The sequence below is a fragment of the Anopheles bellator genome, chromosome 2, assembly GCF_943735745.2.
Source record: "Anopheles bellator chromosome 2, idAnoBellAS_SP24_06.2, whole genome shotgun sequence".
NCBI lineage: Eukaryota > Metazoa > Arthropoda > Insecta > Diptera > Culicidae > Anopheles > Anopheles bellator.
Genome location: NC_071286.1, coordinates 32,932,705 through 32,949,864, shown reverse-complemented (window position 1 = coordinate 32,949,864; position 17,160 = coordinate 32,932,705).

Here is a 17,160-nt window from a genome sequence, read left to right as displayed (position 1 = left end):
CTTTGCTCTGTAGGGCACCGATCGGCGTTGGTCACAAATCAAAACGGTCTTGAAAGGAATATAGAGTAAGAAGCTGGGACCTTCGCATTTTAGGGATCTTAGAATTTTAACGATTTTCCATCGGTAATATGGCAACTCGGAGCAGTAGTACATCTCTATATTACATTGAAAATGGCCTCGATAATTTGTTTTCGTTTGTTAACATGTTTATGTTAAGGCGAGTACCATTACAAAGTTTAGGTGGATTCAAAAGAACAATCATTACTCCAGCCTTCAACTCCAAGATATGCGATAAGGCAAGCAAGTTAATAAATTTGGTTGGATGATTGAATAGATCATCGGGATGTAACACAGTATTTTTTTTTATCTTAGAAGAACAGATTGGAAGGCATTTTTTAAATTTACTTAAAAATTAACTTAATTTAACATAAAAAGAGTATCTTAATCAATATGTGGCATTTCCTGCTGAATGCTGAAGGTGTATTGGATGTGTCAGTTAATGTTGTATTATTATTATTGCCGTTGCCGAATGTGGATGTTTTTACTGCCAATAGTTTAGATGAGTTGGGCCAATAAGTTCCTTGAAGCCACTAGCTAATTGTATATGATGATTGTCGATAGCTGTATGTTGTTCCGGAAATTACCGGTGCTTGTAGTTTCTTCCATGACGATTCTATTGGTACTGACTGCAGTGGTTATTCTATTGGAAAAAACTAGACATGAAAATTGTGTTTTCATGAATTCCTTTTCTCGGAATTCCTTCCTCTGTGGGAGGCCAACAGTGTCGAGGAAATGGCTTTTAAATGGCATCGTATGCCTCCGCCTTTTTATTCCGATCACTATATTTTTTATTTTTTAGTTGCCAAAGACATGGCAGACTTTCGTAAATTTTTATAAATTCAGTTAAATACTTTCGCGAACGTTGACGAAGCGTCCAAAATATAAATAAGAGGCCAAAACAAAACATCAACAAGTCAACCGACAAACTGGCACTTGTTTGAAATTTGTTCACAAATTGATGCTCGTTTGTTCAGATTTGTAGATCTGCGTCAGTGACATGAATGACGTCTCCGAGAGACGTCACTTACGCCTACATCGCATCGGTATCGTAGCGTGTGGACCGGGCATTAAGCTTTGAAATCGTATCGGTAATTGTTATTCAAACTAAATGTTATTCAATTCATTTTCAAAGTTCATTCTAACGTTCATTCACATTCCATTCATTTTCAGCTATTTTTACTACTCTCTACTAAATTTGTCTAACCCCCATGTGGTGTTTTGGTGCCAACATGCCCGACTGATTCATCCCCATAGTAAATCAACAATAAAAATCCAACAAAACCCTGAAACGGAACGGACACAGACCACAGACGTGACGTGTGTATATTCCCCCGGCAATTATCGCCGGTGATTAATGCTCAAAGTAAGAGCCCGACCCGACGGATCACAAAATCGTCGTCGTTTTGCGTAATTCAAACCTTAACCAGACACCGGCGGCGGCGCCTCTGTGAGCGTCGAGACGGACCCTTCTGTTTGGGGTTTGTTTCCTTTTCTTAATACTTTATTATTATGAGTTTCTTTTTTACCTTCACCGCAGCATCAACTTCCGTTTCGTTCGCGCGGCGGTCTTCCTGTTTTTCCTGCCTGCGTGTGCGCGCGCGTTTATGAGTTCATCTGAAATCACTTCAACCTACTTTCGGAGATGGTTGAGAAGTGTTGTTTTTTTTCGTCGTGGTATCTGTGCACAACATTTTTTATTGCTTCTAAGGGGGCCGCCGGGCGGCTGGCGTCCGTCGGTAGCGCTGTAGCAAATTAGCACCTTAAATACGCCATACGCCGCCGTTGTCAGGCGGGTGCTGAAGGGGAAATGTTTGCGTTGCGGGGCACGAAGGCGGATGAGGTGCTTTTTTATGTCACGTTTGCAATTTTGCCAGCAGCAGCAGGTCTGACTGGCGGCTGCGGGGTTCGATTCATCGGGCGGTTCCAGGAACGCGGAACCACGCGACACAGTAATCTTTGATCTACCTCGCGCCGCACCACGCCACGCCACACCTCCCCGGGCGGGATGCTGTCAACGACGGCTGTTAAATCATACCCTGGTAATTGCTTATGCTTAGTCACTCCCGCCGATGCTGATGCTGCCCTATCGCGGTCTCGACGGTCGCTTTTGTGGGTCGATGATTGGTTTCGGTAATTCGACAACCAAACGCGTCGTTTCGCAGCATCAGCCCAGCGCGCGATAAGCTAGAGGTATGTTCATTCTCCACTTTTCCTTACGACCCTGTCGGGGAGCCGTTAATCCCGACGGTAAATTGCTCACAGCCTCACGTGCGACCAGAAGTTCTACAACCTTTGCACGCTCATGACGTCAGACTCGTTGTCTACACGTCGGTTGTTACCAGCGAAAGCAGCGGTGTTTGAGAAAGCCAGCAAAAGGTGCCATAAGGAAGCACTCAGCAAACACACTCCGCCCGCTTTCTTGGGGCCGAAATAGGGCCAAGGGCGGCATACCGTCTGCCACGTGCCGTTTCGGGCGGGGGCTCTTATGCTATGCCGTTTCACAATTAGGCTCTATTTTCGGGGCAACAGATAAGCCACCACGGCTCTACAGCATCATGATTTAGGCTCCTGTGTGCTCCCGGTGTGATCTAGGCGACGGGCAGGCAGCATAAAAGCGTGCCGCCGACGGTTCGCGCGAATTGGGTAATGAAGCGATTAAAGTGATAAACTTTGAGTGGGCACCTCAATTCACCGGTGGCCCCAGCGGCATCCCACGATCGGTTCGACGAGTTTGGAATTCTATTTTTGGCACAGGTTAATTATTGGAACAACGGTACGACATGATTTGATGATTGACAGTTATCGATTCGGGCGCGACGGGACCGCCCACTGGCCCACCCGTGTGTAGGTGGCCTGACGCTCCGGATCGTCTTCTCGTCGGTTGACAGCGAAAAACACAAGATGACGTGGCTAGACGATAAAATATTTTAGGAATGCAAACTAACCAACTGTGGTCAAAAAGTAACGGAAATTTGCTTATAACTCAAAAAACCTCTAGCCTCTTGAGTTAAGCGAATAGGCAGAAGTCGCATGGTGGTAAGTGAGGCGAATACGGTGGTCGAGGAACGATCTAGGTCGAGTTTGTGGCGAAATGATCATAAATTATGAGTGCAGTGTGAGATGGTGCATGATCTTAACGCAAAAACCAAGAATTATTTCTCCACAAATTTGGTCTTTTTGGACGCACAAAATTACACAAACGGTTACAACCCATATTCATTGTTGAAAGTTTGGCCATTTGGAAGGAATTCATGAAGCACCACAACACGACAGTTGAAGAAAATTTGACTCTTGACTAGCACAGGTCATTTCACAGATCCAAGTCTCATGATCTCGTAGATCTAAGTCTCTCCAGTTATGATGCGCTTAATTCTCGAACTGTCAATCGACGATTTTAGAGCCTCGGACTCTCCAGCTGATGTCGATGATGGTTGTCCTGGCCGTGCTTCGTTTTCAATGCTTTCCGACCCTTTGAGCATTTTGTACCTCTTATAAACTCTTGTTTCTGATAAAGCTTACGCACTGAAGGGTTTTTACGAAATTTTCAACCATTCAACCACGTAAAATTTAATTAAATTGAGTTTTTCAATAATGGCAGTCGTTATGAAAAACGAAGAATTAGTATTAAGACGTAAGTAATTTAACACAGATGTTGGTGAGAGTGTTGCAAACTTCCAAATAAAACCATTTGGTCCTATCGGAGTCACAAACAAGTTCAAAATTGAAATTCCTGCTACTTTTGACCACAGTGTTATATGTAAATTATGGGCATTATCAAAACAAGGTCGTTTCGTTAGTTTTCATCTCTGTCTGGTTTGTACAAACATAAGCCACAATAAATCCGCAAATCGGGCATTGTGTTCCTCACGCAAAACAAACGACAAAACAGAAAATGCAAGGTAATTAATCAATGTTAACTTTGATGAACGCCGGAAAAAAAGTTTTCTCAGTTCCATTCGAGGCTTTAATTTAGAGTGTTGTCTTCCCGAAAGAAGACATTTCATTTTGTGGCTGTCAAAACCGGCGGCGGCCATTGGCACTTTCGTCAACGGGCAATTTGTGTTTCACGCCACGCTACGTCACGGTGCACGAAAAATGAGCTGGAAGGAAGCGTACAAATGGTGCCAGACGAGACCAGACCCTTGCGATCGCTTGAAAATGGAAGTGGGTTTCGACGGAGCAGGTTGCACCCCGTAGAAGTGCATCGATCCGCGCGGGCCCCAGACGTCAGGTGACACGTTTCCGAAATTTGTCCATTTAACATCGGCCCCTCTCGGGTTAAGGCGCAAAGAGGACACGGTACAGGTGCCATCTTGTGTCAATTTGTCAACCGTCCACAGAAAACCCGATAAATCATGCTGAAAGGAACACCCGGGAGTACCGGGTGGGTCGGGATGAATGCATAATGATGTCACGGGGTGCTCACGATGCGTGAGAAGTTCCGCCAGCACGAAGACACGGGCCCAGCCAGATCAAAGGTCCGTCGTAGAATGAAAGCTGAGCAAATGTTTACTTTTAATCCGCCCGGTTTATGCTCGCGCCCACCGCAGCGCGCCACATTGCCCCAAACAGTCATTGGCGCGAACAGACGCTCCGTGTTCCGCGGTACTTTCCCCATTCGCACCGCAAAACCGGAAACAATAAAATTCATTCACAAGCGGAAACACGGATGACGAACGGGAGCACGAGCGAGCGAGCGAGCGAACAGCGGACCAAAGGACAGATGGCGGCCACTCAACGGACGTCCACAGGGACGGATCACTATCCCAGGAGCTGACACATCTGGGCGTCGGAAATGTCTGGAATTTGTTCAAAATTTTTCCCCAACTGGGCTTGGATCAAATCAATATCGAACCATAAAGTGGCGGCCGTCGTTAAAACGCGCGTTCGCCATGCTAAAAAGTTCGACACTAGCCGCAAGGTGACGGACGCAGCCATATCGAAGGGTCATTAAAACATTGACAAACTGGCGATGAAGTAAGAATAGGGAAAACTGAAAAACTGAAAATCACAACATCAACATCGGCGGCGTGTCAAATCAAATACAGTGCTCCGCTTTGCACACATCATTAATCATTCAGGACGTCGAAGCCCCCAAAGCCCTCGAAGATGGAAGTGCTCCAGAAAACACCAAAGCCGAATTATCGCCCGATGGAAGCTACCGAACAGCCCCGAAACGGGTTGCGCGGAACACGATCCGGATCCTGCCACACAAAAAACATGTCCCGAGCGCGTCAGCAAATCATCAGCAGATCGTCAACCTGAACCGGGAAATTAATCGAATAACGGTGGTTCCGGTTCACCCCAGGCCGCCAAAGCCAAACAATCGAACCGAATGCCCAGGACCTTCGGTCCGGGACCGGGCGAAATGTGTGAAAAAAGCACACACAAAAAACCCACTCCTTGAAGGGTCCTGCTCCTCGTCGAAAAGATGGCGGAAAGTTTTTTAATTTTGCTCCGCAGCCCTCCACGGCTCCCGGCCGGGGTGCGGCCAATGGCGACCATCGAACAGCTGATAAAGTGAAGCATTGATCCTTCGCCGTAGAGCGAACGGACGCACCAATTTGCAGCGCTATTGCTTTTCGGGCACTGAAAAAAGGGAGCCAAATCCATGGCCAATTCACGGTTCGGATGACCAGCCAAAGACGAACGTCCTTTTGGGATATGTGTGTGTCTTGTGGATTTCTCTTCTTAAATCCGTAGTCCGTGTCTGTGTTGCACTTCTTCAGTGTGTTCTTCAGCGCCGTGTCCTGTCGAAAAATAGCCGGGAGGTAGAGCGGGTAACGCCCAGGAGTTGCCGTGGACCGTAGCAAGGAAAAAGGAAACTCACCACCGCCCGGCCGAATTATCGCGCAAAGTTCGATGTGTTCGCAGGACACGGGCCGTGCGAAAGTTATCTTAGCTTGGCCCCACTGTCCGGAAGCTCCCTGATCAGTCCGAAACGGGGTGGACGAGGCGGTTGGCGACTTTCGGAAAGACCGACCAGCGCTGCCAGAGCTGCCAGCACCGAAATGCGCAACAGATGCGAATGAAAAACGACCGCAGATAAACGGATGCCAACGGTTGGTGGATCGCCGGCGACCGAAGGAAGTTATTACGGGACAATAAACCACTCAGTAGCGCACACACACGCGCGCACATACGGGACGCGGTCGCACCATCCATCTGCCGCCTTGCCTTCGTAACGCCCCGGTGGGTGGAAGGATACGGGAGAGGTCACGGGCCGGTCAAGGGTCTCGGCTTCCAGATTCCACATTCCGGTGATTTCTTTGCAACGGTTGGAAAGCTGAAAGATCGGACGACACACCACAACTGCACCGAAGTACCGTTTGCATTGACCGAAGCATGATTAGCATGGGACAGAGTGGCGTAAGAAGCGTAATTGCCGCCAACAAATCGGCTCACTGGCTAATCGGCAGCGATCGGTACATTGTGGAAATACATGGTGCCTTTTCGATGAAGAAAACTCTCACATCAATGCAATATTAAAAACTTCAATTTATTGTCACCTGCATTTTGTAGCGCATGGTGTACCATATATTCCTGGTCTTAACTTGCAGACATAGCATCTTCTGGCAGCGGAGACCATTTGGACTAGACGTGAACCAGGTGCCAGCTTCACCAGGTGAAAGCCATAATTTTTTGCTTAGGGTTCTCCGAAAAAATCCATTTTGCATCGCCAGTGACAATCCTATTCCAAACCGGCTGTCTATGGTGCCGTTCAGTTTTGGAGCTTACGGATCTTTCCCGTAGCTTTTAAACGATGGGACACTGCTGTTCGGGACACATTCAGTGTTTCGAACAACTCCCGCAATTCCTTGTCTTTAGAACGTTTCACTGCACCATGATGATCGTTTTTATTATTTATAACTTAATATAAGCAACAACTTAAAGTTTTGCACTCAATTGATGCTCTGTCAGGGTTCGATCTGATGTATTTCGCTTAGAAACCGACTAATGGGTGCAGCTACGGACGAGCCAATGACCATTGTTGTGTAGGTCGAAATAACAACTTTGGAATTTATTTACTTTGGAAACTTGATTTTCTGAACATATTACAATACTTAACATATTTTTAAAGTTTAAAATCAAATGAAAAAATTATATGTGTACATACTAGTACATCAAATCGAAGGAATGGATAAAACGCTGTTCAACTTACATACCTTAGTACTTAGTACTTTAGTGAAGACTTGAGACTCTTAAAAATATAATTGTCAGCAGAATCTCAAAGTACTTCCACACATTTTACCCATCTCTCATGCAAATTGTTCGCTTTCCAACACAAATTTTCTTTGATTTGTCGAAAACCATTCGTCGACCCATTTTTCAACATCTTCAAAATCCCCAAAGAGTTGCAAGTGCATATTCCACTGAAGCGAAAAACTGTAACTCTAGATCTCCATTCAAAAACTCCTGCCGTTTCTCGCCTTCCGCCATTTTCACCGCAACAGAGCATGTCCTTCAGAACGAAAACACCACTTTTGAATTGGCGAAACCATCTCTCACATGCCTTCACTGCTGCTGGAGCAGGTTCACCATAAGTTTCCGCAAAAAAACGATGTGTTTCGACTGCTTTTTCGTCAAGCGAATGCACTTAACTTAATTTTAATGTTTAATGTTTAATTTAAATGATGGTATATCAAATGGAAAGAATGAGTAGAAACCTGGTCGCATATAAAAACATAAGGAAAATAACTTCAATTTATACATTCGGCATGGCCAGACAGTCGGCAAATTCTATTTTAAGGTTTTCCTAAGCCTGTTTCTGGGAATTCGTTTCGAAGGGGCTTTTGCAGCAAATTATGATTAGTCAGTCAAAACAAAATACTTTTTAGAAGGTTACATTATTTCAAACCATGTTTTGTAATCTTCTCCTCAGAAAAAGGCATTGGATGCATTTTTTTTAAATAAACAGCTCTGTTCTTACGTTGCAACCGTCAGCTTCTTTTAACACAGCGAAGCGCCTTTATTTGCTTTGCCAATTTGTTCCATAAACACATTGCCCGCTGCACAAAGTAACGCCTCAGTTTGATGTTCATTAAATTGGGTAGTCATAAAAGCTGCCTCCCATCGGGTGGTTCCTTAACGATCGGCCGATGGCAACATTTAGCAGGGTGCATAAACGGCCACAGATTGATTTCGATGCACATCCTCTCCGTGATGACGGGCGATAATTCAGCGGGTGGCCCCCGCAACACTCTGACACCCTTTTATGACGACGGACGGACGACTCCGCGTCCAACGTCAAACTGTTGCCGATTAAATCGTTCCGCAACTCGTCATAAATCGCACGCGCGCGCCCCGTGCACCTTAAAATATGCATCGTAAAACGTCTTCCGAGCATAAACTTCATAAACAGCCCGGGCGAGTGTTAACCCTTAACCTACCCCAACCGCTGGCCACTTTTCCCGCGCGCGCGATTGCGAAATCTCGGCACGCACTCTAAAACATTCGGAAACATTCCCGTCATTCTCCAGACTAACCCCAGCCCCCCGCCCGAGTTTCCGACCATGGGAGTGGCTCCGCCACAAATGTCTTCAATATCCATTTCCGGTGTGCTTAACCGAGAACGTGACCAGAATTTCATCTTCGCCCGCGACGGTCCCGCAGCACAAAGGAGCGGCTGGGAACCGGGACGAAGCTGGTACTGGGAAGGGGGGAATACGGGGAACCCTTTTGCCTAAACGTGGCGCTCTATCAACGCACCGAACAAATTTGATGACAGTTCACGGATGACGAGCTCCTTTTTCTCCGCTCGATAGGCGACAAGCGTTGAATGGACGGAATTATCCTTCAGCTCGACACCCGAAAGCCCGACCCGGCCAGCCACGTGGCGCTCGGTGGAAGGCCAAAGAAAGGCACATAAATCCGTGCCCCGGCGCCCCCCGCCGGGTCGCCGTTTGATTGAATCCGAACCCTGGTCAGGAGTCACCGGAGTTACATCTTCGGTCGCGCAGAACAGTGGCAGTCCCTTGCCTTCACCGGCGACACTTTGCGGTTCCGCTCTCATCCGATTGACCTTCTCTATCTTTTTCTCTGCATAAGCAGCATAATCTGGCACTGCCAGAAGATAGGAACGATATCAATTTCCGATCGCGTCAGGCACGTCAGAGACGAACCATCGAGCGAGAGTCGTGAAATTAGCGAAGGTCGAAACGTGCTCCGCCGTGATGGGTGCCCTAAACACTCACCTGGCCCTTGCGAAGGATGGCAGGACTCGTTCATGGGGATGGCGGAGTCTATGTTCGTGCGGCTATCGCCACGTTCTTCATCAACCAATCAGTCCCTTCGCGCGTGAAGGCTTATCCCGCGTCACCTTCTGAGATCTGGGGCCAAACCTGGGGAATGCCTTCTCCCGGGATGGAAAAGCCGACCAATAAAGTCGGACACTTTATCCGAGGGCGATGCTCGAGGAACACAGCCCAACCGAAACCGTGGGCCGCAATAAGAAACATTTTTTACGCCCAGGACATATCGTAAAGTTTGGAAACATAATATGGTTTGGAAAAAATATGGTGAAAATCTATGCCAATTCGTAGAAGTGATGGTCGATGATAGTCGGCTCGATTATTGGAAGAAACGGTTGACAACAAGGAGCAAGTCTGTTGATCTCTTCGCGTTAAACGCTTTTCGACTAATCCAATTTCATGTTAATTTTATGAGCTTCAGCTGAGCTGAGTAACTCCCAAGCCCCAGCATTATGCTAAACAATTCATCAGCACCGCCCACCCGCCACACGTATACCATCCGGCGGTGGCCACGGTTGTGAAATCTTTCTGCTGCCGCTGGCCCACTGCTAATTGCATTGCTGCACCGGGCCACGGCCCGGGACGTAGTTATTAAACCAACCCACGGATCGACACCAACCGCTGGCGACAAATCCGACCAAATAGTAGCGCCGGGCAGCACCTTGCCAGCGCATTGCCCTGGCTTTGCCATGCTGCAACCGTCGAATTGAGCAATCGCCCAAAGCCCTCCCCCGACATGCGTGAGGTGTGTGAGGCATTTAATTGGAATGACACCGGAACCGCGCAACACCTTCGCGCTGCGGGGCGTTGGGCGTATTGCAGCCGGGGCGCATAATTTATGACCGTTATTAGCTATTCTAAGCGCATAACGGCGCCCAACACGACGGGACCCAAAGGAACAATACTTTCAATCGCCTTTTTGGGCCGCTTTCCGACGTCGAAGGGCGGCCCTTGGAAGACGTTTGTCACTCGCCCGGAGATGCCATCACAGCCACCAGCACCGTGGGTTGCTTTTGTGTGGCCAGGTTTTGTGTCTTCCTTTTTCTTTTCCCTATTCACCGTTTCCGCTGACATGGCGGACCGCACCAAGACCTCCAGGGGGGAGGCAGCATTTTCGCCGCATTTTCTGGACGTCCGATTAGCACACGGCCCCGGCTTGATTGGGCGTCCTGACCGGTCCCCGAAGCCGGCCAGCCTTCGGGGTGCCAGCTGGAGCGTTTCTCGTGCTCGATACCATTAGCCACCGGGTGGAACTTCCAAGCGAATCCACTTTGCAGTCTTTTCAGCTTCCTGCCGCTCGGTCGCTCATGGAAAGGCCATTATATTGTGCGCCCGAATATCAAGCCCGCCACTAATGCCCTTCACAGGGCGCGCGTCAAACATAATGGGACGACATCAGCGGAACGCGACATATGTGCGAGCGGACCAGGATGTGCCCGGGACAAGGGCCGGCTATCGGTCGGTTTAGGTGCTTCAAGAAATGACCCAGTTCAACCGATGCACGACGCTCTCGACGCAAGAGCACGGCCGCCCGGGGTGCTTGGCGGGCACTGCAGCCGCACTTTTCCGTCACGCGCGGCCCCGGCTCTAAAGGCACTTGGCGGCCCAGACAAGGGCCTCAAGAATCGGAAATGATTCGAGCGGGAGGCGCACGAGACGTTCAAACGCAATCGATGCACATTCATCGTCCGAGATTGACTTTAGTTGCACGATTCGGGGGCAGGAGTCCTACGACGAAGGGTTGCTCAATAAGTCGCTGGTAAAACCAATTATGTTGGAGTTCAATTCTAGAGTCCCAGGAGTAGTTTAACACATGGGCTGAAAAGTCCAGGACTCCATCAAGAAAAGAGTCCATCATGAGTCGGTCCTTTTGTAGAACGATCTATCCATTGCCTCCAAATAGGCCTCAGTTTCAGCGATAACCTCTTCGTTCTGGTGAAATTTCTCACCAGTGAGCATTTTTTTTCAGGTCTGCGAATAGCCAGTAGTCGCTGGGAGCCAAATCTGGCGGATACGGTGGATGAGGTTCGTTTCATTGCAATGTCGGCCTTCAAACGCTTCAATAACCCTATAAAATATTCATTGGTGATAGTATTTCCCTTCTCAAGATAGTCGATGAATATTACACTACGCACGCATCTTAAAGTACCGAAACCATAGAGCTTTCCAGTCGATTGATGTGCTTTCGGACACTTTGGACGAGGTTTACCATGTATCGTCCATTGTTAGTTAGGAAACGCGGCACCCACTTTAAACATAGCTTTCTCATAGTCAAATGCTCAAAACATAAGGAGAAGAATATCATGAAATTTTAACAACTTTCTCTTGAAGGTTAATACTAACAGAAAAAGCGATGTATTCAATACGACTACCACCGTCTATGTGTTAGGTCCGGTACTTTTCAGCCCATGTGTTATGAGGACCAAAATCAACCGTTTGTACGAATTAAAATCATAGCTGCCTTTTAAGTAGTTTATGAATTTGGATTGAATTTTAATCTAATTATTTCTCAAAAATCTTTGCTTCAGTTCAAATCCCATTTTCACACCTTCTCCAAAGAACATTGGTGATTGACCGCAGCCATAACATCTTCAGATGGATCTCACTCAAAGATGTTGTGCTCTTTAGTAACACCAAACTGGCGCTTTGAAAGGGCGTCGGATTGAGCGTCCCTTCTGTGACTTTGCAATATTCCGCGCTGTTTGCGTGTCCGTTCGAGTGTCACACCATCGCTCACGATTCGCTCGAGCTACTTCAAAGCAACGCAAGAAGCGCGCCACCCGACAGCACGAGACAGGCAACAGAAGGACCATTTAATTTTTCCGTCGCCCCTTCACTAAACACCCTCTCAGCAGCCAAACACGGGGCCCCAACATGGGGCTGAGGGCGTTGATAATAAAAAGAGACGAACGGAAATCTCGCACGGTTCGCCGGTGCGCTATGCTCGGGCGCGTGTTATGAATCCGCGGGGGTCTGCGTTGCTTGTTTCGCTGCGATGCACCACTTTCTGACGGGCAACCCGACGCGCCCAGGGCTATCCGATTACCCGGTCCCGGAATTTCGCGGTGCATCTCTCCGCGTGCGTTCAACCACCTTCGAGGCTCTGCGGGAAAAAAAACAAGTCCGCCCATCGTCCGGGCACATTAAATTATGCGCCATACAATATTCACACTCGACGCCACGTCCATTGACTGTTCGTTAAATCAAAAATTTGGAACAAATTATGAGCAGGGCCTGGTCGGCGCCACCGTCCGCGATGATGAAACGAAGCTGTATCAACATTTTCTCAGCCATGGTCAGCCAAGACGAGCGTCCGGAGCGTCCGATGCTGCTGGTAGCCAAGCCCGGCTCGGATGTTAAACGAATTGGAAAAACATGAATTTTGGGTGGCATGTGGGCTGTGGCATCGCGCCCGTACCCATCACGTCTTGACTTTTTGATTAGTTCGCCTCGGGCCGACCGGAAGATGGGAAACTGAGGACGCTTGATCCTGTTGCCGCTGGTCGCGCACCAATTCGGACCCACTGGTTGCACACCGGCAGGCTCGCCACGTGGCTCGCGTTGAAAAGTGGAAAACTCCGTGGGAAAATACAAGTTTCCAACTTTATTGCGTGTACCGTGATGTCGGCCGCTAGTAGTTCCGCGTTTTCGACACACACATAAAGCTCGGAAATCATCACCATTACTATGCCGGACCTTGATAGATCGTCAACTTTTATCCTTGCCTTGAAAGTTAGACCAGATCCTTGATGCAGGCACTTTTTACCACGTTGACCGTTAGGGTCGGAGTTGAACTGGATGCTCGGGATCTGTGGGCAAATTCCATCGCTTCAATCGTTTGTGAAATGCACGCGAAACGTAATACGCTGCGGGCCCCGGGTCCTTGGCATCCGTCGATAGTGTCCGGCCGGCCTAGCGTTCGCCGGCTTTTCCGCCGAGAGGGCTTTCGGTTGCTCTTCGGTCCGGCCTTATGGTTTTCTTACTTTTCGTTTAACGGCCCAACGATAATGGCCGGCGATGGCTTACGTCAAGCAAGTCGGGCACATCGTGTGGGCCACCCCGTGCTGACGGCCGTCCAGCAGTCGGCCGTGGCAATGAAACGTGAAACGTGTGTCGTAAAACGAAGGAAACAAAAAATTGACCAAACACCTAACACCTCAAACGGCCGCTGGGTTTTGTTTATCTTCGCCCGTTTACCGGAACTGACCGGAGCCTGCCCCCCGTAGGGGGTTGGGAAGATCGCAGCGCGTTATGCATCGATCATAAACCATCATCTCGCCCTGGGTCGTCTCTGGGATCGCGTTCTATGCACTCCGCCAAGGGATGGTCGGATTTTTGTTTCCTTCAGCGGCTCACGACTAGCGACGGCAGAGAAGGCGACAAATGAAGACAAGAAGCACAGAACGAACGAGAGCTCTAAGGGCACGGACGGGTGACACTGCACCTCAACCTGATTCCGTTTCTACGTGAGGTGAATATTTGGGCGGACGTCGTTTTCGTCGATTGGTCACCGAATGGGTTTCGGGTTTCGAGCGAATGAATACCTAAAATGCCACCTTCCCAAGAAACACGGCCCGGACCGGTGACATTGCCGAGCGAACGGAAACGGCCATGCGGCGCGCCAATAAAGAAGTATTGGACCGAAAACCGAACCAACTGTCCACCAACGCGGCGCAACAGACCGCGGCAAACGGGCGGGGGGGTCTACGCAATCATTTGCGCCCCGCGCGCCTCTGACGACCCTGATTCCGTCGAGTCGAACGATTATTAGAGATTTGTGACGGTGTGCAGACGGTGGGCAGGTCGGGCGGCGGCCGCGGCGACATCGTTCCGTTCCGGCAGCACCGGTGCACTGTTTGCCGGAGGGCTAAAAGGGAAAATTTGCTAATATTTAATTAGCGCATTAATGCATCCAACGTGGTTCCGAGAAGGTGCGCTGCAGTTCATTTACCGGCACCGCGATTGTGGCTCACTTCGAAGCGACATTCTTGGGGGCGGTATGACCTTTGACTAATTCAAGCGGTAAAGTCAAGCTATTTGAATTCGATTTTTAGTCGAGCAAATGGTGTCTCTTAATTTCGATCGCCAGCCAATAGCGTGCTGGCGCTTCCTGACGTGTTTCTGTAGGTTCGTAGTGAAAACTTCCGTCACGCACATAGTTCAAGTGGGTCCCGGTGGAAACGAGAGCGTCCCTCGGACTGCCCGGAAATAGTGGTCCCGGTGGAACTAGTGTGAAAACTACTTTCGGAACAACACTTTACGGATCCTTCCGATCCCAGGACTTAAATCGTACCGCTTCGCACCGATGTCGCAAGAACGGAAAGACCGATTAGAAACTCACGATCCAGCCGGTATTAGCATACCATAAATTATGCACAAATGGGAGTCTTGGGTACCTTCGGACGGATGCAGCCCAGTCTTTGCCCATTTGACGGGGTGGAGGAAAATAGAAACGTTCACGGGGAAAAGGGCTAGTTTCGGGGCCCATTGCCGCACGGATCGTAAAAATAAATCGTCTATTTCGCAAACGTGCGTTCCGATCCGGCAGCGGCAACCGGCACGCCATTATCGTTTCCAATAAATATTCATTCGCCCGTTCGCAATTGGGCTGCTTTCAACTACTGCGGAGGGATGCCCCGCCCGGGACGGGTGTCACTTGAGATTTTGGCGGTGATATCAATTAGATACATTCTGGCTGATTTCTTTTTTCTTGATAAGATTTAATTTCCTCGATTCACGAAGGTTAGATGTCCATCTCTGTAACTCATAACTTATGTACACCACACCGATCGGATCACTGCGTGTCGGAGTGCGGCGAAGAAGACCTACCTTAACGCCGGTGCCGTTAGTTGAAACAGTCCGTAGTTCTTCGATGGCACTTCGCCTGCAAGGTAGCCGGCAGGAAACGGCACTTTTTTCCACGCTCCACAAACAAATCGTACCCGTACGTGTTGGTCAGCAGATTTTCACGTATTACTTTAAACTTTTTAAACACTCACTACACGCTCACTCAATTTATAGTCGCAAAAAAAAACATCGCGCTCCTAGCGGCTGGCTAACGAATGTTGGAATCGGAAAACTCTTGGAGCGGAGAAAAAGAAAACCCTCAACTCACCTCCGACTGATTATCTAAACAATTCGCGGCCAAGATCGCGTTCGGGTTCGCACTATCTGCCGGACTGCCTGTTTTAATGTTGCATAGAGGAGTTTTCTTCGCCGTTTCGTTTGAGAAAATAAACACTCGTTACTTCAGATGCGCGAATCCGGCTTGCCGCGGGCAACGCGCCATGTGCTGGCCGTTGACCGGCCAGAATGCGACAGATGATGAGCAGAACACGGCACAATTGGCCGAAAAGTATGCTGACGGTCGATTGGCGGTTCCCATCGTGGGAGCACTTGATCTTTGGCCTTAGCTTAAAGCACCAGCACCACCACGTCACCACGGGCAGAACCGGCTTCCATTGGCGCCGAGACCCACGCACCGGCAACCGACTATTGGGTTAATTTTTAAACCCTGAAGCGCGCGAAATATTTGGCGATCGTTCGAAGAACACCAACGGGGACCAACGGCAGAACACACGTGCCACGAACCGAACTGAGACTTCCGACCGAACGGTTGGGCGTTTGCAATCAAACTGAACCGCGCTTTCGACGGGCAGAGCGCATCAAGTGTGTTTATGCCCGAACGCCGAAGCCGAAACTGCGACGAATCGCGCGGTGCCGGGATCCGAGCGACACGACGCGAGCTGGCGTGTCCCACGCGCTCTGTTCTGATCGCCTTGCTTCAAATTATCGTTGTTTTACAACAGACGAACCCATATTCATTAGATTGTTTTGTACCTCAGTTTGCCTATCGACTAATTCTGTCTATGACGCATCTTTCCAGTTGCCAACAGTTGTTTCATTTACTTTATTGTTTTTTCATATTTTAAAAATATGTGGTAGAATATTTTAAAGCTCAAAAGACGAATAAATTGCATCAAATGTATTATCACTATAATCATTTTCTTATATACAAACTCTAATCTGGATGGGTCGAAAATGATGAATAGCTTAAATTACACACATATCGCGAATCTATGAAAGGTAGGACAAGTACAACTCAAAAGCAATATTCGAAACATGGCTTACAGCATATTTGTTTGCTCAATGGTTTCATAGCTGTAAGCCATTTACAACTCGGCCGTACCACGATGCATAGTGTCATCCTTCAAAGCAGACCACGCGTTACTTGCTTTGAAGTGTCTAAGGCCAGTATGATGTGACGGTGAGCCACAGGCAACTTTCACTCAATATTACCAGTTCATTTTTGTTGGGGAAAAATATTCCCACATTCTGACATCCCTGGACAGCCCTCGGAACAGTGCTCCTTTTTGCTTGGGCGATAACATAACTTGTATCCCTTTTGCAATATTATTGACCACGGGGGAGCCGAATGACGTCATCGGCTCCTTCTGTGCGATCTCGCTTGGTGGATGGTGTACATCGAGCCCGATAAATTTGCTTTCCAAGTACAGTTACTAGTTTTGTGCTTTAATATTAGAAAGCGCAAAAAGCAGAAAAATAAACCAGTGCATGGTTGGAAGGAGAAAATTAACATAATCATGTTGAAAAATCGAACACATACAACATAAGGAAAAGTTGTTTCAAATCCGTAAATTTTGCCAGTGGCTTTCAATGCGTAGCAATCAATGGATCTTGGAATGGCATGGAGCAGCCTTTTTTTAATATCAAACAAGACTTTACCCGATAGAGTTACACGCCCAAGTGAGTTCGCTATCAATCACTTGGGGTGATGCTTTTATCAATTTTCACCATCCTTGCCCTGCCTTGCCCTGCCAAAATGTGA